At 35.6% G+C, this 25,041-nt stretch overlaps 1 non-coding gene across 1 annotated transcript; it reads left to right on the top strand.

The window, feature by feature from the left end:
* Positions 1–1,288: 1,288 nt before the first annotated feature.
* LOC141675892 (small nucleolar RNA R71) lies at positions 1,289–1,395 on the top strand. The gene has a single exon (XR_012556519.1). It is a non-coding gene; the product is annotated as a small nucleolar RNA R71 (small nucleolar RNA).
* The last annotated feature ends 23,646 nt before the right edge of the window (positions 1,396–25,041 follow it).

Here is a 25,041-nt window from a genome sequence, read left to right as displayed (position 1 = left end):
CAAATTCAGCTTTTTGAAGATAGACAACGGCATCAGATTGATGCTTGCTCCCAAATCGCAAAGGCACTTGTCGAATGACAACTTGCCAATGGTACAATGAATGGTGAAGCTACATGGATCCTTAAGCTTTGAAGGTAACTTTTGTTGCAGCACGACACTGCACTCTTCCGTTAGAGTAAAAGTATCAAGATCATCCAGTTTCACCTTTCTTGAAAGAATACCTTTCATAAATTTCGCATAACTAGGCATTTGCTCCAGAGCCTCAGTGAAAGGTATGTTGATGTGAAGTTTCTTGAACACCTCCAAAAACTTACCAAATTGCTTGTCCAGCTTTTGTTTTTGCAATCTCTTAGGAAAAGATGGTGGAGGATAGAGTTGTTTCTCCCCTGTATTGCCCTCAGGCAAAGTGTGTTCAACAGTAGTCTTCCTTGGTTCCCCCTCTTTCTCCTTTTGCTTCTCTTCTTCACCTACAATTTCAACTTCTCCATCCTTTGCTTTTTCAGCATCAACAACTTTTCCAGACCTTAAGGTGACATCTTTAACTTGCACTTTAGCTTCCTTCCTTCCTGGCACTTTAGTATCACTGGGAAGTGTCCCAGGTTGACAATTGAGCAAGGTATTGGCTATTTGTCCAATTTGATTTTCCAAGGTTTTGATAGAAACAGCCTGACTTTTGCATAACAACTTTAACTCCTCAAAATCAGCACTAGAAGGTGGAGCAGCACCTCCTTATTGAGGATATTGTTGCCTTTGAGCATATTGCTGAGGTTGCTGGAATCCAGGTGGATTAAACTGTTTACTTGCAGCTTGCTGATATGGTTGCTGAGCAGCATTCCGATTATTGCTCCAGCTGTAATTGGGATGATTTCTATTATTAGGATGATAAGTAGCGGGCACAGGCTGCTGCGATCTCTGGAAATTGTTCACAGACTGAACAGATTCATTAACAAGAGAACACTGATCCGTAGCATGAGAGCCTGCACAAAGCTCACAGACAATAACTATTTGATTGACTCCATAGTTGGCTAAAGAATCGACCTTCATAGACAGCGCTTGGAACTACGCTGCAATAGTTGTAGCTGCATCAACTTCCAGAATACCTGCTACCTTTCCAGGAATCATCCTTTGAGTTGGGTTTTGATACTCGTTTGCATCCATAGTTTCAATGAGATTATAGGCTCCAGTATAGCTTTTGGCCCACAAAGCACCTCCAGAAGCTGCATCAAGCATGGGCCTAGATTGGGCCCCCAAACCATTGTAGAAACCAGCGATCACCATCCAGTCAGGCATACCATAATGTGGACACTTTCTCAACATCTCCTTGTAGCGCTCCCAAGCTTCGTACATAGATTCTCCTTGTTGCTGCGCAAACTGAGTAAGAGCACTCCTCATAGCTGCAGTCTTGGCCATTGGATAACACTTCACCAGAAACTTTTGCGCGAGATCTTCCCAAGTAGTGATGGACCCAGCTGGTAAAGAATGTAACCAGTCCTTAGCTTTATCCCTCAGAGAGAATGGGAAAAGCCTCAGCTTGATAGCCTCATCAGTAACACCATTATATTTGAAAGTACTACAGATCTCGACAAAATTCCTGATATGCATGTTGGGATCTTCAGTCGCAACACCTCCAAAAGAAACAGAATTCTGCACCATCAGAATAGTGCCCGACTTGATTTCAAAAGTATTGGCCTGAATAGCCGGTTGAATGATGCTTGACTGAATGTCATCAATTTTAGGCCGAGAAAATTCCATAAGAGCTGGATCAGCTTGAACTATACGATCACCCATTGTTACGAGTTCTTTCTTTCCACTCTCTTTATCCGAATCTTCAAAAACTATCTTCTCTGGAAAGTCAAGAGTTGTATCTGTTTCCTCAGCTGTATCTAGATTTCTCTTGCGGGTGCGAGAATATGTTTGCATAAACGCTCGCTAGAGTACCTGAAACACAACCGGAAGAAGTAAGTAACAAGTCTTAATCAATGAATCCTAATGACCACTGATGACAAGTACATAAACTAAATAAATTAACACCGAGTCCCCGGCAGCGGCGCCAAAAACTTGTTGGGGAGAAAACACGCGCTAAATAATTCACACAATTATACGCGTTCACAAGTAATATAGAATGATTTCTAGTTCGTTCCCACAGAGACTCTGATTAATTATATTTAATTAACATTTACTCACCAATGTATGATTACTCTTCAATATTAAGACAATAACAATTAAGATTGATTAACTAATATTAACTAAGGGAATTAAACACTTAAATTATCAATATTAAACACACATGAGACCATAACTTCATTACTACTTCATTCAATAGGTATTGTTATTACCCTTAGCATGTAATGGTGATGATATGAATCGAACAACACGAAACTGATAAACGCCAACTTTTATTGTACGAATACCATTCTACCAAGCATCCACAATTAAGATAGAAGTTGAATAGGCATCAATTATGTTGAGACCCTATACGTCTACAGAATTTGACAACATAACGATTTAAGCGCAAGTTATTCATTATGATTACACAGGGCAAGTAAAACGGTTAGAGTTACCCACTAATCATGCATACAATACATGAACCTATGCTAGCATGGCAAGTTCTAAATCTCAAGATTCACTATCGCTTCACAAGAGATTACCAATCTATCTTACATGTTCGCGACGCACATAAGACGAATAAGCACAACCTATGCTAGATATCATACAATCACCATATACTAAGGTATTAAACAATTAACTAAAGAAATCCATAGTAAATCCATTATGATCCCATGATCACGATTAGCCCATAATAGAACTCATCGTCACCATGGGTTCATATGAAAACATGATAATAACACAACGATATAAACTAATAAAAATACTTAAGAAACAAAAAAGTAAGTCACAAGAGTATTAAGGTTCAAAGAGTAAAGAAAACTTTGTTCCACATTTTGGCTCTAATTAACCATATAAGTCACTTTTCACAATATTAGAGTCACTTTACATCGTATAAGAGTCACTTTCCATAATATATATGTATAATCAACATGTTAACATCATATAAATGCAAATTGACATCCTTTTACCACCTCCTCATTCCACTTTCATTCAAGTCAATTTTGTTCCACATTTTGGGTCTAATCAACCATGTAAGTCACTTTTTACCATATTAGAGTCACTTTGCACCCTATAAGAGTCACTTTCCACCATATTTTTACACAATTAACATGTTAACATCATATACATCCAATTTGACATCCTTCTACCACCTTTTAGTGACAGTTTCATACAAGTCAATTTTGTTCCACATTTTGGCCCTAATAAACCCTTTAAGTCACTTTTCACCATATTAGAGTCACTTTGCACCCTATAAGAGTCACTTGCCACCATATATTGATACAATTAATAGTTAACATTATGAACATGCAATATGACATCCTTTAACCACCTCTTGATACCCCTTTCCTACGAGTCAATTTTGGGCCATATTTTGGCTCTCATCTATCATTCAAGTGACTTCACATCATATTAGAGTCACTTTGCACCCTATAAGAGTCATTTTCCACCATATATTTGTACAATTAACATGTAAACATCATATACATCTTATTTGACATCCTTTTACCACCTCTTAGTGCCATTTTCATACAAGTCAATTATGTTCCACAATTTGGCTGTAATCAATCATGTAAGTCATTTTTCACCATATTAGAGTTACTTTTCACCATATTAGAGTCACTTTTCACCATATATTTTTAAAATAAACATGTTAACATCATATACATCCACTTTAACATCCTTTTACCACCTCTTAGTGATACTGTCATACAAGTCAATTTTGTTCCACATTTTAGCTCTAATCAACCATGTAAGTTACTTTTCAACATATTAGAGTCACTTTGCACCCCATAAGAGTCATTTTCAAATATATTTTTACAATTAACATGTTAACATCATATACATCCAATTTAACATCCTTTAACTACATCTTAGTGAAACCTTCATACAAGTCAATTTTATTCCACATTTTGATTTTAATCAACCATGTAAGTTACTTTTTATCATATTAGAGTCACTTTGCACCCTATAAGAGTCACTTTCCAATATTTTTGTACAATTAACATGTTAACATCATATACATATATTTTGACATCCTTTTACCAACTCTTAGTGTCACTATCATACAAATCAATTTTGTTCCACGTTTTGGCTCTAATCAACCATGTAAGTCACTTTTTACAGTATTAGAGTCACTTTACAACCTATAAGAGTCACTTTCCACAATATATGTATAATTAACATGTTAACATCATATAAATGCAATTTGACATCCTTTTACCACCTCCTCGTTCCACGTTCAAACAAGTCAAGTTTGTTCTACATTTTGGCTCTAATCAACCATGTAAGTCACTTTTCACCATATTAGAGTCACTTTGCACCCTATAAGAGTCACTTTCCACCATATATTTACACAATTAACATGTTAACATCATATACATCCAATTTTACATCCTTTTACCACCTCTTAGTGACAATTTCATACAAGTCAATTTTGTTCCACATTTTGGCTCTAATCAACCCTTTAAGTCACTTTTCACCATATTAAAGTCACTTTGCACCCTATAAGAGTAACTTGCCACCATATATTGATACAATTAATAGTTAACATCATGAACATACAATACGACATCCTTTAACCACCTCTTGGTACCCCTTTACTATGGGTCAATTTTGGACCACATTTTGGCTCTCATCTATCATGTAAGTGAATTCACATCATATTAGAGTCACTCTGCACCCTATAAGAGTCATTTTCCACCATATATTTGTACAATTAACATGTTAACATCATATACATCCTATTTGACATCCTTTTACCACCTCTTAGTGCCACTTTCATACAAGTCAATTATGTTCCACAATTTGGCTCTAATCAACCATGTAAGTCACTTTACACCATATTAGAGTCAATTTGCACCCTATAAAAATCACTTTCAACCATATATTTATACAATTGACATGTTAACGTCATATACATCCAATTTAACATCCTTTTACCACCTCTGAGTGACAGTTTCATACAAGTCAATTTTGTTCCACATTTTAGCTCTAATCAACCATGTAAGTTACTTTTCATCATATTAGAGTCACTTTGTAACCTATAAGAGTCACTTTCCAATATATATGTACAATTAACATATTAACATCATATACATCCAATTTAACATCCTTTAACCACATCTCAATGACACTTTCATATAAGTTAATTTTGTTCCATATTTTGGCTCTAATCAACCATATAAGTTACTTTTCATCATATTAAAGTCAGTTTGCACCCTATAAGAGTCACTTTCCAATATATTTGTACAATTAACATGTTAACATCATATACATACATTTTGACATCCTCTTACCACCTCTTAGTGTCACTATCATACAAATCAATTTTGTTCCATATTTTGGCTCTAATCAATCATGTAAGTCACTTTTGACAGTATTAGAGTCACGTCACACCTTATAAGAGTCACTTTCTACAATATATATGTATAATTAACATGTTAACATCATATAAATGCAATTTGACATCCTTTTACCACCTCCTCGTTCCACTTTCATACAATTCAATTGTGTTCCACATTTTTGCTCTAATCAACCATGTAAGTCACTTTTCACCATATTAGAGTCACTTTGCACCCTATAAGAGTCACTTTCCACCATATATTTACACAACTAACATGTTAACATCATACACATCCAATTTGACATCCTTTTACCACCTCTTAGTGACAGTTTCATACAAGTCAATTTTGTTCCACATTTTAGCTCTAATCAACCATGTAAGTTACTTTTCATCATATTAGAGTCATTTTGCACCCTATAAAAGTCACTTTCCAATATATTTGTACAATTAACATGTTAACATCATATACATCCCATTTAACATCCTTTTACCACATCTCAATTTTGTTCCACATTTTGGCTCTAATCAACCATGTAAGTTACTTTTCATCATATTAGAGTCACTTTGCACCCTATAGGAGTCACTTCCCAATATATTTGTACAATTAACATGTTAACATCATAAACATCCAATTTAACATCCTTTAACCACATCTTAGTGACACTTTCATACAAGTCAATTTTATTCCACATTTTGGTTCTAATCAACCATATAAGTTACTTTTCATCATATCAGAGTCATTCTTCACCCTATAAGAGTCACTTTCCAATATATTTGTACAATTAATATGTTAACACCATATATGTAACACCCCCAAATCCGGGGTCAGGGATCCGGGTTGTCACGAGTTCCATTTCCCTTAATAACACCCAATCTTAATAATTAATCAACTACTCTATACTGTGACCCCACAATAAACACACACACCACAAGTTATAGTCTCAGAGATGAACATCCAAAAATAATCACAAGTCATTTTATTCCACAATTATCTGCCAATACACCTTAAAAGGTTTTCTGGATAAATTTAAATTTTCTTTGCCATTATTACAATTCATATTATACATGAGTCTGTTACATCAAAAGTTGAAAGCCTAGCCTATTGGTAGTTCCTACCTCAGCTACAGCGGCATCAACGCTTCCCGAAGACTGCAGAACGTTTTCTAACCGCTTGCGAATCGGGAGCTTAGTCCTGTTCATCTTGTCTATCTGATGTTGTGTGATGAAAGAAGAAGGAAAGGGTGAGCAACAAGCCCACCAAAATAATATATAATATGATTAACAATATATGAGCCTTCTCATAGTACTCATGAAAGTCTTGGTCAAAAGAAATGAACCAAGTTTGATATCTTAATGCGATGAAGTCGCAAAATATTCAGTATATATACATATATACTTTTCAAAATCTTGAAAGTCCTCTTCCATGCATAATATACACAAAGTTCCAGTTTATAACTGTATATAAAAAAAATATCGTTGCAAGGTGATCGCATATATCTAACCTTGTCTCAACGTTTTTCTGAAAGTCTCTGTCATTCATAAGACAACCATTAACTAGATATAAGTTTAAATCGGTGAAGTTACAAGATACTCCAATATACTTATATCTTTTCCAGATACTACTTGAACTACCACCGTTCAAGTTATAATTAGTTTCAAAAGTTCATCACATAGATGAGACTACAAGACCAGATTTGAATAGATTAAATCTTTTAAAATATCATCAAAATACAATGAAGTTACGAGATACTTCATTTGATGCAAACATCATTTTGAAAACTTGACCCTGCCAACACTCAACAATCGCCCAACCGTAACCTTTCTATCGAAGTGCTCTGGGTAGTGTTGCAGAAATATCCAATTGGATGATGAACTCATTACGGGAGTTTGCCGCGCCAGGAAGACCACTTACGATGATCAGTCGTAATAGTGCAACCCCACCATTTTCTACATGTAGAGGAGAACCTGTCGGATTTACTTGTCAACCGAACACTGAACTCCTAAGGAATGGACCGCCTTAGCGGAACTTCCAGGACATTTGGGCCAATATAATAAGGCTGGGCCGGCGCTACTCGACCACTTACGCCACTCCTAGTTCAGATGAAATCCATGACTCTGAAACGTAAAGCTCGTCCCCACTTTCCCCAAGTAGAAACTTGTTGATACGGCTCCACCAAGAAGTCGTATCTAGTTGGAAAGGAAAACTCACCGATATTTCCCAGGCGATGCCTGTTAATGGATTAACTTGTTCCAAGAATTTTACTTCCTGAGTGTTGGGTAAGTAATCAAAAACTCTTTTATCAAGACAACAACCTTGTTGCGAATATAAAATACACCACAGAGTCGGATCCCTCCGGTTTTGAGTGAGTATTTAAATCCCCTTTTTAAAAGGAAGATCTTAAATATAAAAATGAGTTTTGGGATCCGCTCTAACTTTTGAAAATCATTTTAAAGACTTGAAAACACTTTAAAGAGTGGTTGGAATAATGCCGATTTAATAAAGTAAATCAGTCTCAATATAAAGAAATATCTGAATATTATTATTTAAATAATATTCCCATAAAGAATAATTGAGGTAGAAGTTGGAAAACTTATACTTGAAATGAATAGTAAATAATCAAAGATATACTTATACGAAAGTAATATCTTTATTTGAATATAAAAAGTAAGTTTGATTATCGAACATTATTCTTTAATAAAATAAAGAATATTAATAAATAATAAGCGGAGTCATAATACCTCGAATGAATATTATAAATAATATTCATTAAATAAAATAAAGGAGTCATACATCCTCAAATGAATATCCAAGTAATATTCAATAAATAATATAAAGGAGTCATAAGTCCTCGAATGAATATTCAAGGTAATATTCATTAATAAAATAAAGTTATCGAATAAACCTTATTCGATTAATAGTTTTGAAAACTATAACCATATATATATAAATATATATATATATATAAAATCTACTCGAGATCCTCGACTCCCGGTTTTAGAAAATGTTTTCACCTTTGGGTCCCTATACTAAGGGTATATGCAAATTACCGCTATTCTCTAGCATAGGTATTATCAACTGAACCAACAGATATATATGGCAAGAATACGAAACAGGCATGCATATGTACCATATCACATGCTACAATATATCGCAAAAATTTGTTAATATAACCATCATGCATCTATTACAAGATAATGCATATACAAGTGTATACATCACAACAACAGTATAACGGGTAGAAAACTTGCCTGAGCGACTGGGGGTGATAAAAGGCTCGGGATGAGTCTGGTAACCTATAAACAACAAGTAAGTTGGAATTAAACCAAAGTCACTTGTAAATCTATACTTTAACTAACTTAGACTCTAACGCTTGTTTTGCGCTTACTGATTCTCTTAAGTTACTCGAGTACCCTCGGCTCCACCATTTTTAATAATTTAACCATTACGAGTTTTAAGGCGATTCCTTCGCGAGTGTCTTACCAACTGCCTAACATACTTAACATAATTGTTTCATACATTAATTAACCCTTTAAGGTCTTTAACCTATGTTTCAAAATAAGGCGAGGGGAAATGTTTTGTTCGCGAAACGCCGTTACTTAAAACGGTCGTTTCTCCTAAACCGTTCATCGGAATCAAACGAACTACATATCAAAACGAAGCTCGTAACATGAACTATCTAAACATGGAAATGGTCAAAATCTAGCAGGGAGTTCTCGGGTCCTAATGTTATGAACAAAAGCAGTCTAAAGTAAATCGGACATTACGACAGCTATGTTTACGCGATTTCCCAAATTTAAACCATTCCAAATCCACCACAATTCAACCCCAGTTCACAACCCAATCAAAACTCCATCCAAACTACATTATAACAGCCCCAAATCAACTCATTATAATCAATTTACTTAATCTTAAAACTTGAATTTAAACTATACTACATTCTTTAACCAAATCATAAGATTTCAACAATCCATTCACCACCATTCCAACCCAACTCTAAACCAACAATCACTAAGCTACTCTAATACCATATCAACCAAAATCATCCTAATATACAAAGTAAAGCTAGGGTTTGGAGATGATATACCTTCCTTGAAGTGGTGTGAGTAGCTAGGAAGCCTTAGGAAGCCTTGAGGAGTCTTAGGAAAGCTTGGATCTTAAAGGAAAAGCAAGAAAATCAAGTTAAAAACCTTGAAATCACTATTTATTGTCTTCTTCATTGATTTATTGGAGAAGATAGAGAATGAATGGGATGCTTAAACTCATAATATAGCCATATCAATGCATAAGGAACACTAGGGAATTATCTTACCAATTTAGGAAGCTTGGATCTTGGTTTTTGAAATTTCTTCCCTTTAAAATTGAAAAAAGCCGAGAGCAACCTTGGTGAAGAGAAATATTTTGTGTTTTGTTTGGTGAAAATGAAATGATTGGCTTGGTGGATGAAGTTTTGTTTTTGTTTTGGTTAATTACCTTTTTAGCCTTAACTTTGTGTGGTTTTAATTCAACCACATCTCCTTCCTTCCCATGTCATGCTCATGATGTCATCCTCCCCTCCTTATCCTCTTCTCATTGGTTGGATGACATCATCCCCTCTAATCTCTTTGATTAACTTCCTAATTGTTTGCCTAATGACCGCTGATCTGTTATACGGTTCGCATAACTTTCGTTCTCGTTTCTCGTTTGAGGGATCATACCCGGGATCTTATTACTTGGGTTTCCTTAACCTTTCTCAATACATTATATTCCTTTTATGATCCTCTCTTATAATCTTTTAATTTAAATCCTTTTTATCCTGTTACCTTATACTCAATTCTTTCCGTATCTAGTGGATTTCCGGGAAAAATCAAAGTGTTCGGAATTGGATTCTGACGATCTTTACATACACTTATATGTCATATAGAGTACTAATAAAATCTCAGAATATCCATAACAGAATCCCTACATAGTGGGGCATGAAAAGTTTTCTCATTCAGCAAAAACACTATTCACAAGGGTTTCAAAAATTTCCAAAAATTGGGGTTATTACAATATACATATATTTTGACATCCTTTTTACCATCTCTTAGTGTCACAATCATACAAATCAATTTTGTTCCATATTTGGCTCTAATCAACCATGTAAGTCCCTTTTTCACAGTATTAGAGTCACTTTACAACCTATAAGAGTCACTTTCCACAATATATATGTATAATTAACATGTTAACATCATATAAATGCAATTGGACATCCTTTCACCACATCCTCGTTCCACTTACATACAAGTTAATTTTGTTCCACATTTTGGCTCTAATCAACCATGTAAGTCACTTTTCACCATATTAGAGTCACTTTGCACCCTATAAGAGTCACTATCCACCATATATTTACACAATTAACATGTTAACATCATATACATCCAATTTGACATCCTTTTACCACCTCTTAGTGACAGTTTCATACAAGTCAATTTTGTTCCACATTTTGGCTCTAATCAACCATTTTAGTCACTTTTCACCATATTAGAGTCACTTTGCACCCTATAAGAGTCACTTGCCACCATATATTGATAGAATTAATAGTTAACATCATGAACATACAATATGACATCCTTTAACCACCTCTTGGTACCTCTTTCCTACGAGTCAATTTTGGGCCACATTTTGGCTGTCATCTATCATGTAAGTGAATTCACATCATATTAGAGTCACTTTGCACCCTATAAGAGTCATTTTCCACCATATATTTGTATAATTAACATGTTAACATCATATACATCCTATTTGACATCCTTTTACCACCTCTTAGTGCCACTTTCATACAAGTCAATTATGTTCCACAATTTGGCTCTAATCAACCATGTAAGTCACTTTTCACCATATTAGATTCACTTTGCACCCTATAAAAATCACTTTCAACCATATATTTGTACAATTAACATGTTAGCATCATATACATTCAATTTAACATCCTTTTACCACCTCTTAGTGACACTTTCATACAAGTCAATTTTGTTCCACATTTTAGCTCTAATGAACCATGTAAGTTACTTTTCATCATATTAGAGTCACTTTGCATCCTAAAAGAGTCACGTTCCAATATATTTGTATAATTAACATGTTAACATCATATACATCCAATTTAACATCCTTTTACCACCTCTTAGTGACACTTTCATACAAGGCAATTTTGTTCCACAGTTTGGCTCTAATCAACCATGTAAGTTACTTTTCATCATATTAGAGTCAGTTTGCACCCTATAAGAGTCACTTTCCAATATATTTGTACAATTAACATGTTAACATCATATACATACATTTTGACATCCTTTTACCACCTCTTAGTGTCACTATCATATAAATAAATTTTGTTCCATATTTTCGCTCTAATCAATCCTGTAAGTCACTTTTCACAGTATTAGAGTCACTTTACACCCAATAGAAGTCACTTTCCACAATATATATGTATAATTAACATGTTAACATTATATAAATGAAATTTGACATCCTTTTACCACCTCCTCGTTCCACTTTCATACAAGTCGATTTTGCTCCACATTTTTTCTCTAATCAACCATGTAAGTCACTTTTCACCATATTAGAGTCACTTTGCACCCTATAAGAGTCACTTTCCACCATATATTTACACAACTATCATGTTAACATCATATACATCCAATTTGACATCCTTTTACCACCTCTTAGTGACAGTTTCATACAAGTCAATTTTGTTCCACATTTTAGCTCTAATCAACCATGTAAGTTACTTTTCATCATATTAGAGTCACTTTGCACTCTATAAGAGTCACTTTCCAATATATTTGTACAATTAACATGTTAACATCATCATATACATCCCATTTAACATCCTTTAATCACATCTTAGTGACACTTTCATACAAGTCAATTTTGTTCCACATTTTGGCTCTAATTCAACCCTGTAAATTACTTTTCATCATACTAGAGTCTCTTTGCACCCTATAAGAGTCACTTTCCAATATATTTGTACAATTAATATGTTAACATCATATACATCCAATTTAACATTCTTTTACCACCTCTTAGTGTGTAATAACTCGAATTTTTGAGACCTTGTAAAACGTTTAATGAATAGTAACCCTGACGGGCGGGAAAAACTTTTGAGCCCACACTATGTAGTGCATGAGAAAATGAGTTTCGGAGTTGATATTATGATTATACGTGCCAAATGAGTGTATGTAAACACTATTAGTTTTCGAAGAAAACGAACTTTGAAAAATGACCATATTTACGACTCATCGAGGATTACGAGAATCACAATATAATTACAAGATTAAAACCCTACGGATTTATATCCAAGTACGATAATTTAAAATATAAGGAATAAATACGAAAGGAATTACGTCGCGAACCATTTACGAGTAAGTATTACGAAAATGTTTAAGCGACCGAGCGAACGCGTAAATGATTAAATAAACGTAACGCACTAACTAACCATGGTAAAAAAGTAAGCATGGTTATTTTATCAAATAGTGAGCTAAACATAGGATGATCAAGCAAGCTAGCCAAATAGTGTACTATGGAAGCTAGCACACGTAGTTTAGCTTGTAAACTGGCAAGCTACTTGGATTTATCCCCAAGATTTGCAACCAGGAATAAACCTAGGATTCTATACTAGGAAGAATAACAATAAATAGAAAGATATCACCATCCCATTTCCTAGAAGCACCCAAGGAAGCAAGCATAAAACCCCCTCTTCCACATTGCTTCCATTCGGCTATTTCATCTAAGCCAAGAAATCCAATTCAAAATCTCAAGTTCTAACCATGGTAACATCCTCCCATTAATTCTCAAGCTTCCTAACAACCAAAATAAGGTAAGAAAATTCTTTGATCTCTTTTTATCAAGGTTTTATGGGTGAAATAAAATCAAGAAAGTTACTAGTGAATAGTATGAATAGTAACTCTTTGGTTTCTTGATTTCAATGGTGGTTTTAGGTTCCAAAAATCATACCAAGCACTTCCAAGACTCCACCATCCTCAAGAACACAACTCAAGATTTCAATAAAGGTAAAAATATTTGGCCCAACTTTATTTAAGATTCATTTTCAAGATCCATTTAGTATGTAGTTGTAAACCTAGTTTTAGAAGTGGTATTGTTGAAATCTTGATGTTTAGTTAAGTAGATGTGAGGTTGATTGTTATTACCTCAACAACATGATGTTCTTGAGAGGAGTTTGTGTGTTGATGATGAGATGATGATTGTTGGTGGTTGTGTTAAGAGTTAGGGCATAAACAAAACCCCGATCGTAAACATAATTCCGTTAAAACGAACAAATCGTAACTTTAAATTTCTGCAGAAAGTCCTGAAGATGTAACTATAGTTTCTTGAAAGATTATGATAGACAATATTATAAGGATCGTTTATAAGGAAAATAGGAAGAGGAAGATAGGAAGCCAAGGGATAGGAACCGGGAACAGGAGCCTTCCAAGAAGGTTCGTAAGGGGAGCGGTGTCCCAACCTGTACGAGGCTCCAGATTCAGAAAGGCCCCGAGTGAGAGTGTTGGCCAGGGTGGCGGACAATCTAGGGCAACGTTCCATAGCCAACCCCGTGCCCCAATACCCGAATGTCAGACATGTGGGAGAAGACACCTTTGAGTGTGTACCCAGGCGAGAGCCCCTCTAAAATGTTACAGGTGTGACAAAGTCGGACACCTTGCCAACAACTGCACCCGACCAAATGTAACGTGTTTCCAGTGTGATATAATCTTAGGAATGGATTGGTTATCCACTAACGGAGCGCAAATAGATTGTGAACGGAAGAGGGTAAAGATAAGAGTGCAAAATGAAAAAAAATAGTGTTTAGAGGTCAACGACAGAACCAGAAATTTCTGACCATGCTATAGACAAAAAGGTTATTAAGGAAGGGTAACGAGGCCTATTTGGCTTATGTGGTAGATACCAAGAAGGAAGTCCCTAATATACAGGACATACCCGTAGTAAACGAATTTGAGGATGTGTTTCCAGAAAACTTACCAGGATTGCCACATGACAGGGAAATAGAATTCGCTATAGAATTAGCACCAGGAATTACACCAGTATCCCAGGTGTAATATCCGGGATATATCGTGTAAATATTTTTGCTATTAAATAATTATTATGTGTGTTCAGTATCTATTCTGTGAGTTAAGTGTTAAGTGTTATCTGTACTTGGATATTCAAAAATAATATTAATTGAGTATTTTAATTTTTATATGTCCAAAATAAAATATAAATAATTGTCAAATATTTCTAATTATTTTTATGTTGATTTATGAATTTATAAGGAAAATATGAAATTTATAAAAAAAAAATTCCGAGAATTTAAAATCTATTTTATAAAAACGGGAACCAACCGACGTCATCTATTGTTACATTTTTGGAACCCAAAATTCTTCCGAGAACTCCTTCCTAACCTAATTGTCATATTCCGAGCATATTCCATGTTTCGACTTTTTCGATCCGGCGTACGGTTTGTTCGGCGCGGGTCGCGGCGTAACTTTTTCGATACAATATTTGTTCCGATAAATCAATAAAACCCGTATTTTCGATAAACGGGAGCTTTTTATTAAACTATTCCAATTATCACTTCGTAGTACGTGTAACCAGGCGCTGAGACCAAGACCGCAGTACAAATTATTCTGATTTGGATAATTATCCCGAAAACCGATACCGTTTAGATCAGTTTTTATAAATAAACGTACCATTTTATATCTGGAATGATCCAACGGGATACTAATTTTTCATAATTATAAATAGCCTTTTTACCGTATTTTATTTTGTATCAAAATCATTTGTAGATAGTTAATTTTATAATTTTCAGAGAAAAACCCTAATTACATAAACTGTTCTAAGAATCAAACAGCAAAACGAAGGCGTTACCGATCTCTGTTTTCAAAGCTTGAGTAACCAAAACGAAGGATTTGAAGTGTTCTACCAGATTCTAAGCTTCCTTTTACTGCAGAAATCAAGGTTTATTTTCTATAATTTCATTTATTTTCGAATTAAATTTATTAAGAATATGAATTTTTGTTCGGATGATTGTTTGTATGATTTGATGATTGCATGTTGTAGAGCTTATTTTCCTGATGATTTTGATATATTATACGTCTGATTTGGAGTTCAATAACATGCTCAAAAGTGGGTTTAATTTTCGAATTTCAAAATTAGGGTTTATAACCCGTATGAATGTTCTTAATTGAAATTTGGGGGTTTCTTATTCTGGAATAGATTGATGTTGTGATATAGTGGATTGTATTCTCTGTGAAATTTGCAATCTAGTCGTATAAGTTTGATGAATCACCGAGGTCTGTAGAGAAGGGAGTTGTCTTTTGAAATTTTCTGAAGTTCGCCGGAAACTGGCAAACTTCACGGCCAAATTCCGGCCAACTCAGGGATGATTAGAACGATTTGTTGGCATGGTTGTGTTCCTGGTAAAGTATAGATGTGATCTGGAGGTGTTGGTGGGGTGAGGACGCCGGGTACGTGTTCTCCGGCCACCCCTGTGTTTTCCGGCAACGGGGTGTAAAATTTGCAGTTTGGTCCCTGGACTTTTGGGGACGATACAGTTAGGTCCCTGAAGTTTCCAAAATTTGCAAATTTAGGATCCCTGTTTTAAAAATGTTTAAAAATCATATTTCCTATTTATTTTTATTAGAAAAAATTCGTTTTTAATTTCTGAAAATTCTAAAAATTATTATTTTAGTTCCGAAAATTATTTTTAATTCAAAAATAAATCTGAATTAATTAGTGAATTAATTTCAGTTAATTTTTAATTAATTAATTGGTCAATTAATTCAGAAATTAATTGATTGATTGATTTAATTAATTATTAATTGATTTTAATTAATTTTTTAATTAGATTTAATTATTAAAAATGATTTAAAAATTCCGAAAAAAGTTTCGAACTTTAAAATATTATTCTAAATTATTTCCAAGGCTCGATAATTATTATAAAATTGTTTTGGAGCCAGAATTGGCCAACCGAACCCTGTTTATTAACCCGAAATTGATCCAACGGCCCGTTTTAATTTCGAAAAATGTTTTAAAAATCATTTTAAATACCCGAAAGCCTATTTATGACCCGAGACTTCTTTATAAATGATATATCATTGATTACGTGATGTATTATGTGTTATACGTGACTTGTTGATTGACTGTCGGTCTATATATTCGGTGTTTACTTGATTATTGCATAACTTTCAATCTGTTAATCAGATTTGGGTGAAATGAAGGGTAGATAAAAGTATGTGTTGAATAGAATTCTTTGAGTCGATTATTGATAGATTCTTATGATATGTGAGCAGAAGAGGCAAGATGTAGGAAAGGGAAATAGGTAGTTGAGGAGTTAGACGATTGTGATTGGAAGCGAGTGCAGGATAGTAAGCTAACACCAGGCAAGTGTTCTGAACTTTCTCGAGATATTGTAGTACTTGATAGTCTTGTTGATATTGTGAGTGCTTTGAAGCACTAAAACCCAAACCCTGATTCCAGTTATTTTTCTTGAGCCATGAACCTTATTCTTTCTATACCATTGATTGTTGTACACCCAAACACGAACCTCAAGTATACAATACTATTCCACAAATAAATACACATTAAATATTAAACACGGAACCAGATTGCTTACACCTTCAAACCATTGTGTTTTATGCTTTGAAAGCCCAAATCTTTGAAACCCTAAAACGTTGATTCCTTTTTTATCCAATTCTTTCATTACCCAGCATTCAAGCTTTGAAATTACCTTATTGATCCTTACAAGGGTTGAAACCCTTTCATTGTTAAGCACTCATTGTTGTTAATGATTCTGTTTATTGTTTATTATTGTTCATTCTGTTATTATGTCGGAATTGGATTATTTTTATAAAATTGTGGACCAGATTCGTGGTCAGACCATATAATGGTCAAGTTAGGCCAATGTGTGCCTTGGATCTAGTAGTTAGAGCAGTGCTGTGTGCTTTGCTCGGGGTTAGTGCGTCACTGATCAGCAGCCTAACCTTGGTTTTTAACATGAAAATATAATATCCAATTCTAAATCATAATCCATTGTTCACTTGATATCATAATCATGTTTACTTGATGATCATTATTCTCAGTTTTGTCATTGTGACTTGCTAAGCTAGTTAGCTCATTTGTGCTATATTGTTTATGTTCTTTTCCAGTTAAAAAGGAACCGGTTAGTATCGAGGATCTCCAGTCCAGCGCGAGAGCTAGGGGTTCAGGTTGATTGAGCTGAGCTTGTAGGCTTCTTTTGGAATAATTTAAGTCTGTAAAAGTTTGTATTAATGTTTAATACTCAGTTTTGAGTTTGGAATAGTTGGGATTTGAACGGTAAGTAATATAAGTAGATGTGTGGCTTGTGTGCATACTTTAACCTGTTGCGATCCGTGGTAGTTGGTAAATAGGATCACTGTATATTATTATTATCTTTATCATTATAAGCAGGTTATTAATAAGGTGTGTGTGTGTGGACCCCCAAACTTCTGACCCGGGTTTGGAGGGCGCCACAGGTTTGGTATCAGAGCCACAGGTTATGAGTCACTGACACAAGCCTAGGTTGACGGGAATGGGTAGAGGGTTAAGATTAGAAGTAAGGAATAGAAAGATAGAACGTCGAGAGGTTGAGTGCTTCGGTATATCAGGTATTAGTGTAATTCGCGTTATGGTTCAAGATTCTTATATTGCGATATGATTTCAGATAGCAGCGATGGCCGACTCTTTTATTCCCATATCAGCTGATCACGTAGAGCCTTCAGTTGGAGTGCCATCTTCGGATCCACGTTCTGTTGTTCCACCAGTGTTGGCTATACTACCTCCACCTATGTTGCAGCCCGTACCACTGTAGGCTATTCCACCTCCAGGCATGAGGCCACCTGTCAGAGGACCCCCACCTGCTGACTCAGGCTTTACTGGTCATTCAGTTACAGGAGTACCTTTCCAGTTCTCTTCCTATCCTGTCCCATATCATCAGTTTGAGGCTTGCCTTATGGAGCAGCGATTCCTTCAGGGTCAGATTCAGGAGTTACTACATATTATGCGTACTAGAGAGGTTGGGAGTGGTGAGAGGCGACTCAGAGAGAGGCTACAGGCATTTCGTAGGACAGCTGCAGTGAGGATTGCTGAGGCTACACATGAGGACATCACCCCTGATTTCTTAGTGGAGTGGGCTAAGTGGGTTCTAGAAGAGCTTGAGGAGATTGGAGATCCAGACTTGCCGTGAGTTAGAGATTCAGAAATGGAGATGCTGAGCAGTGTTGTTATGGTTGTATAGTATGTACAGTAGTGTGTAGTGTGTATCAGTAGACTTTTGAGTTATATTTATAGACTAGCTATGCTGACTAGTGAGTAGGTTGTTGTACCCTTTTTGCTTTTACTTCCGAAGCGTATTTACGCTTGTACTACCTAAAACTTTTGATCTATATATATCAGCACATTTTCCTTTCCATTACTGTCATTTACTTTATTGCACCAGTTATACCCCTGCGATACCATGTACCCTGTTTTCCATAACTGTTTATATTCTGTAAAGAAGCATGCAATTTACTTAGTTATAACTGTTTTCAAAATGAGATATTTCCATTTTGCAAAACTGTTCTTTATTGCAAAAGATTGATTCAAAAGCTAAATAAGTTGATTGATTCTTTACAGAAAAATGCCTCACAGAAGAAATACCCGCACCAACACCCAGAATGAAGAAACCAACAATAATAACAACCAAAATGATATAAATCCAAATGTGAACCCAGGACCCATGGACCCAGCAATAGCCCAGATTCTTAAAATCTTGGCCCAACAAACAGTTCACCTGGCACAACAACAACAAAGACAGACCAACCCCCATGTAACTTTTAAAACTTTTCAGGCAGTCAACCCACCAGAATTCAAGGGTTCCTTAGAGCTAATTGAAGCAAATGTTTGGTTAAAGGAAATAGAGAAGGCATTTGCCTTAGTGAAAGTAAAGGAAGAACAGAAGGTTGAGTTTGCAAGTTACTATCTAAAGAATGAGGCCACATATTGGTGGGAGATGGTAAAGACAGTGGAAGGTACAGATGTAATTACTTGGGAAAGGTTTAAGGAATTTTTTTTAGAAAAGTATTTTCCTCAGTTTGTCCAGGATCAAATGGAGCTGAAGTTTTTAGAATTAAAGCAAGGGAACATGCAGTAACAGATTATGAGGGTAAGTTTGAGGAATTGTCAAGGTATGTACCGTCGTATGTAGATACTGACAGGAAGAAGGCTAAAAGATTCCAGCAAGGTTTGAAACCATGGATCAGAGGGAAGGTAGCCATTTTTGAATTGGATACCTATGCAGGAGTAGTACAGAAGGTTATGATCGCAGAGACAGAGAGTGAGATGTTCGAGAAGGAAAAGAAAAGCAAAAAAAGGAAATTTGAGGGAAATGAGGGACAACCACAACCAGGGAAGTTTCCAAATTTTAAGAAGGGCAAGTTTCAGCCAGGGATAAATTTTAATTTCAGGAGACAGAATGCAGGAGACGGAGGCCAGAGCAACCGTCCAGTTAATAAAAATCAGCCAAATCAGTTGAGACTAACTTTTCCGGATTGTCAAGTATGTGGGAAGAAGCATGGGGGAGTTTGTAACAAGTTGAATGTGGTATGTTTCAAATGCAACCAGAAAGGGCACTATTCGAGGGAGTGCCGAAATCAGCCAGCAAGAGAGCCAGCAAATAAAGATCAGCCTATCCGGAATCCAGCAGTAAAGGTTCCAGCCATTGGATTTACGTGCTTTAAATGTGGGAAGCCAGGACATATGGCTAGGGATTGCAAGACACCAGCCCCAGTCAATAATGCATTAAGGATTATGGGATCTACCCCAACAGTGAATGAGACTCCAATGGCTGGAGTTTTTGATATGTCTGTGAAGGATGCGATCCAGGATACGGATGTCGTGGCAGATACGCTTAATATGAATTCTTTATGTGCCAAGGTGTTAATAGATTCAGGAGCAACTCGATCGCTTGTTTCACAAGATTTTGTTAGTAAGTTAAATTGTCCAGTTGAATGTTTAAATGAAATAATGACTGTGGAATTAGCAAATCAAGAACGTGTATCTGTTAACCAAGTTTGTGGGAATTATGAGATTGAGATCTCTGGTAGTAAATTTTGTGTAGATTTGATACCATTTAAGTTAGGAGAATTTCACGTTATATTAGGGATGGATTGGTTATCTAGGCACAATGCCCAGATAGATTGTCGAAATAAGAAGGTAATGGTGAAAACGCCAGACGAAAGGATAGTAACGTTCAAGGGTCAGAAACAAGTAAAGAAGTTCTTAACGATGATTCAAGCCAAGAAGTTACTACGACAAGGATGTGAGCATTTTGTGGCATATGTGATTGACAGAAGTCAAGAACCAACAAAACTTGAAGATATTCCAGTTGTGAATGAATTTCCAGACGTGTTTCCCGACGAGCTACCAGGACTTCCTCCAGATAGAGAAATAGAATTTGAAATCGACAGCACCTGGAACAGAACCAGTATCCAAGGCCCCGTACAGAATGGCGCCTGTTAAGATGAAAGAGGTAGCAAAGCAGTTGCAGGAGTTGTTAGAGAAAGGAGTAGTCAAACCCAATGTATCCCCGTGGGGAGCCCCGGTATTATTTGTCAAGAAAAAAGATGGAAGCATGAGACTGTGCATCGACTATAGGGAGCTCAACAAGCTGACAATCAAGAACAAGTATCCGTTACCTAGAATTGACGATTTGTTTGACCAGTTGAAGGGAGCCAAGTACTTCTCTAAAATTGATTTAAGATCAGGATATCATCAACTTAAGATCAAGCCAGAAGATATACCAAAGACAGCTTTTAGAACAAGGTATGGACATTATGAATTTTTAGTGATGTCTTTTGGGTTGACCAACGCCCCGGCAGCGTTTATGGACCTGATGAACAGAATTTTCAAGGAGTATTTGGATAAGTTTGTTATTGTGTTTATAGACGATATTTTAATTTATTCAAAGACGGAAGAGGATCATGTAGAACATTTGAGGACAACTTTGGAGATTTTAAGGAAAAAGAAGTTATATGCTAAATTCTCGAAGTGTGAGTTTTGGCTACAGGAAGTTCAGTTCTTAGGACACATAGTCAGTAATGAAGGGATCAAAGTGGATCCGACAAAGATCGAGGCAATTATGAATTGGGAGAGACCAAGAACACCCACTGAAGTAAGAAGTTTCTTGGGATTGGCAGGATATTATCGACGATTCGTTCAGAATTTCTCAAGGATTGCAACACCATTGACAAAGCTTACACGAAAGAATGAAAAGTTTATATGGAACGATAAGTGCGAAGAAAGTTTTCAGGAGTTGAAGCGAAGGTTAATCACGGCACCTGTTTTGTCACTTCTAGACGATCAAGGGAATTTCGTAATTTATAGCGATGCTTCTTACAAAGGATTAGGATGTGTTTTAATGCAGCACGAAAAGGTGATTGTGTATGCGTCAACGCAATTGAAACCACACGAACAAAAGTATTCTACTCATGATTTGGAGCTAGCAGCCATAGTTTTCGCTTTGAAGATTTGGAGACATTATTTGCATGGAGAAAAGTGCAAGATTTTCACGGATCACAAAAGCTTAAAGTACATATTCACACAGAAGGAACTTAATATGAGGCAAAGGAGATGGTTAGAGTTGATTAAAGACTATGATTGCTCGATTAATTATCATCCCGGTAAGGCGAACGTTGTGGCAGACGCATTGAGTCGGAAGGAAAGGTTGAATGTGTTATCAGTACCTGAAGATATACATAAGGAATTTAAGAAATTGGAATTGGAAATTAGGGTTTGCAAGCCTGAGGAAGCGAAAGTATACAGTATGATTTTCCAACCGGAGTTATTGGAGAAAATAAAAAAATGTCAGAAAAATGTAATGGATCAAAATATAAATCATTTGGTAGGTGAAGAGTTATGCACGCAAAAGGATGATTAAGGTATTTTGAGGTTTTCATCTAGAATTTGGATTCCACCAGTGACGGAGCTGCAAAATGAAATTTTACAAGAGGCATATAGTTCAAGATATTCCATCCATCCAGGGAGTACCAAAATGTACAGAGATTTAAAGAAGAATTATTGATGGCCAGACATGAAGAGGGAAATTGCGGAATGGATTAGCAAATGTTATACCTGTCAGAGAGTTAAAGTAGAGCATCAGATACCAAGTGGATTGTTACAGCCATTGGAGATTCCGGAGTGGAAGTGGGAACATATTACCATGGATTTCATAGTTGGATTACCAAGGACAAGGGCTAATCATGATGCTATTTGGGTTATAGTAGATAGACTTACCAAGTCAGCTCATTTTTTGCCTATAAATGAAAGATTTTTGTTGGACAAGTTAGTCCATATGTACTTAAAGGAAATTGTAGTTCGTCATGGAGTTCCTGTGTCTATTGTATCTGATCGAGATCCAAGGTTTCATTCAATATTTTGGAAGAGTTTTCAAGAATGTTTGGGAACAAGACTGAATATGAGTACGGCCTATCACCCCCAGACGGATGGCCAAAGTGAAAGAACGATCCAGACAATCGAGGACATGTTGCGTATTTATGCTATTGACTTTAAAGGAAGTTGGGACGAACATTTACCTTTGGTAGAGTTTGCTTACAACAATAGTTATCATGCCAGCATTGGGATGCCACCCTATGAAGCCCTTTATGGACGCAAGTAGATCTCCAATATATTGGGACGAAGTAGGAGAACGCAAGATACTTGGACCTGAACTGGTACAGCAGACAAAGGAAATTGTTGAAATTATCCAGAAGAGATTGATAGCCGCACAAGATCGTCAGAGGAAATATGCAGATCAGTCAAGGAAAAACATGGAATTTGAAGAAGGAAGCTTGGTATTACTGAAAGTATCACCATGGAAAGGACTAACAAGGTTTGGGAAGAAAGGTAAGCTAAGCCCAAGATATGTCGGACCTTTTGAGATCTTAAAGCGCGTTGGCAAAGTAGCTTATGAATTGGCGTTACCACCGCACATGGAGCACATTCACAATGTTTTTCATATATCAATGCTCAAGAAATATAATCCAGACTCTAGGCATGTAATAGAATATGAGCCAATAGAGCTTCAGGCAGATTTATCATATGTAGACAGTCTGATAGAGATTCTAGAGAAAAGAGAGAAAGTATTGAGAAATAAAGTGGTAAAGTTAGTAAGAGTATTGTGGAGAAACCCAAAGGTTGAAGAGTCAACCTGGGAGCTAGAAAATGATATAAGAAAAAAGTATCCTCATTTGTTTTCTTAGGAGATTCTGAGGACAGAATCCTTTTAAGGAGGGAAGGATGTAATATCCGGGATATATCGTGTAAATATTTTTGCTATTAAATAATTATTATCTGTGTTCAGTATCTATTCTGTGAGTTAAGTGTTAAGTGTTATCTGTACTTGGATATTCAAAAATAATATTAATTGAGTATTTTAATTTTTATATGTCCAAAATAAAATATAGATAATTGTCATATCTTCCTAATTATTTTTATGTTGATTTATGAATTCATAAGGATCATATGAAATTTATAAAAAAAAAATTCCGAGCATTTAAAATCTATTTTATAAAAACGGGAACCAACCGACGTCATCTGTTGTTACGTTTTTGGAACCCGAAACTCTTCCGAGAACTCCTTCCTAACCTAATTGTAATATTCTGAGCATATTCCATGTTTCGACTTTTTCGATCCGACGTACGGTTTGTTCGGCGCGGGTCCCGGGGCAACATTTTCGATACAATATTCGTTCCAATAAATTAATAAAACCAGTATTTTCGATAAACGGGAGCTTTTTCTTAAACTATTCCAATTATCACTTCGTAGTACGTGTAAGCAGGCGCTGAGACCAAGACCGCAGTACAAATTGTACTGATTTGGATAATTATCCCGAAAACCGATACCGTTTGGATCAGTTTTTATAAATAAACGTACCGTTTTATATCCGGAATGATCCAACGAGATACTAATTTTCTGTAATTATAAATAGACTTTTTACAGTATTTTATTCCGTATCAAAATCATTTGCAGATAGTTAATTTTATAATTTTAAGAGAAAACCCCAAATTACATAAACTGTTCTAAGAATCAAACAGCAAAACGAAGGCGTTACCGATCTCTGTTTTCAAAGCTTGAGTAACCAAAACGAAGGATTTGAAGTGTTCTACCAGATTCTAAGCTTCGTTTTACTGCAGAAATCAAGGTTTATTTTCTATAATTTTATTTATTTTCGAAATAAATTTATTAAAAATATGAATTTTTGTTCGGATGATTGTTTGTATGATTTGATGATTTCATGTTGTAGAGCTTGTTTTCCTGATGATTTTGATATATTATACGTCTGATTTGGAGTTCAATAACATGCTCAAAAGTGGGTTTAATTTTCGAATTTCAAAATTAGGGTTTATAACCCGTATGAATGTTCTTAATTGAAATTTGGGGGTTTCTTATTCTGGAATAGATTGATGTTGTGATATAGTGGATTGTATTCTCTGTGAAATTTGCAATCTAGTCGTATAAGTTTGATGAATCACCGAGGTCTGTAGAGAAGGGAGTTGTCTTTTGAAATTTTCCGAAGTTCGCCGGA

Source organism: Apium graveolens, chromosome 7, assembly GCF_009905375.1.
Source record: "Apium graveolens cultivar Ventura chromosome 7, ASM990537v1, whole genome shotgun sequence".
NCBI lineage: Eukaryota > Viridiplantae > Streptophyta > Magnoliopsida > Apiales > Apiaceae > Apium > Apium graveolens.
The sequence above is the reverse complement of the archived record's forward strand: the minus strand, read 5'-3'. Positions and strand labels throughout refer to the sequence as shown.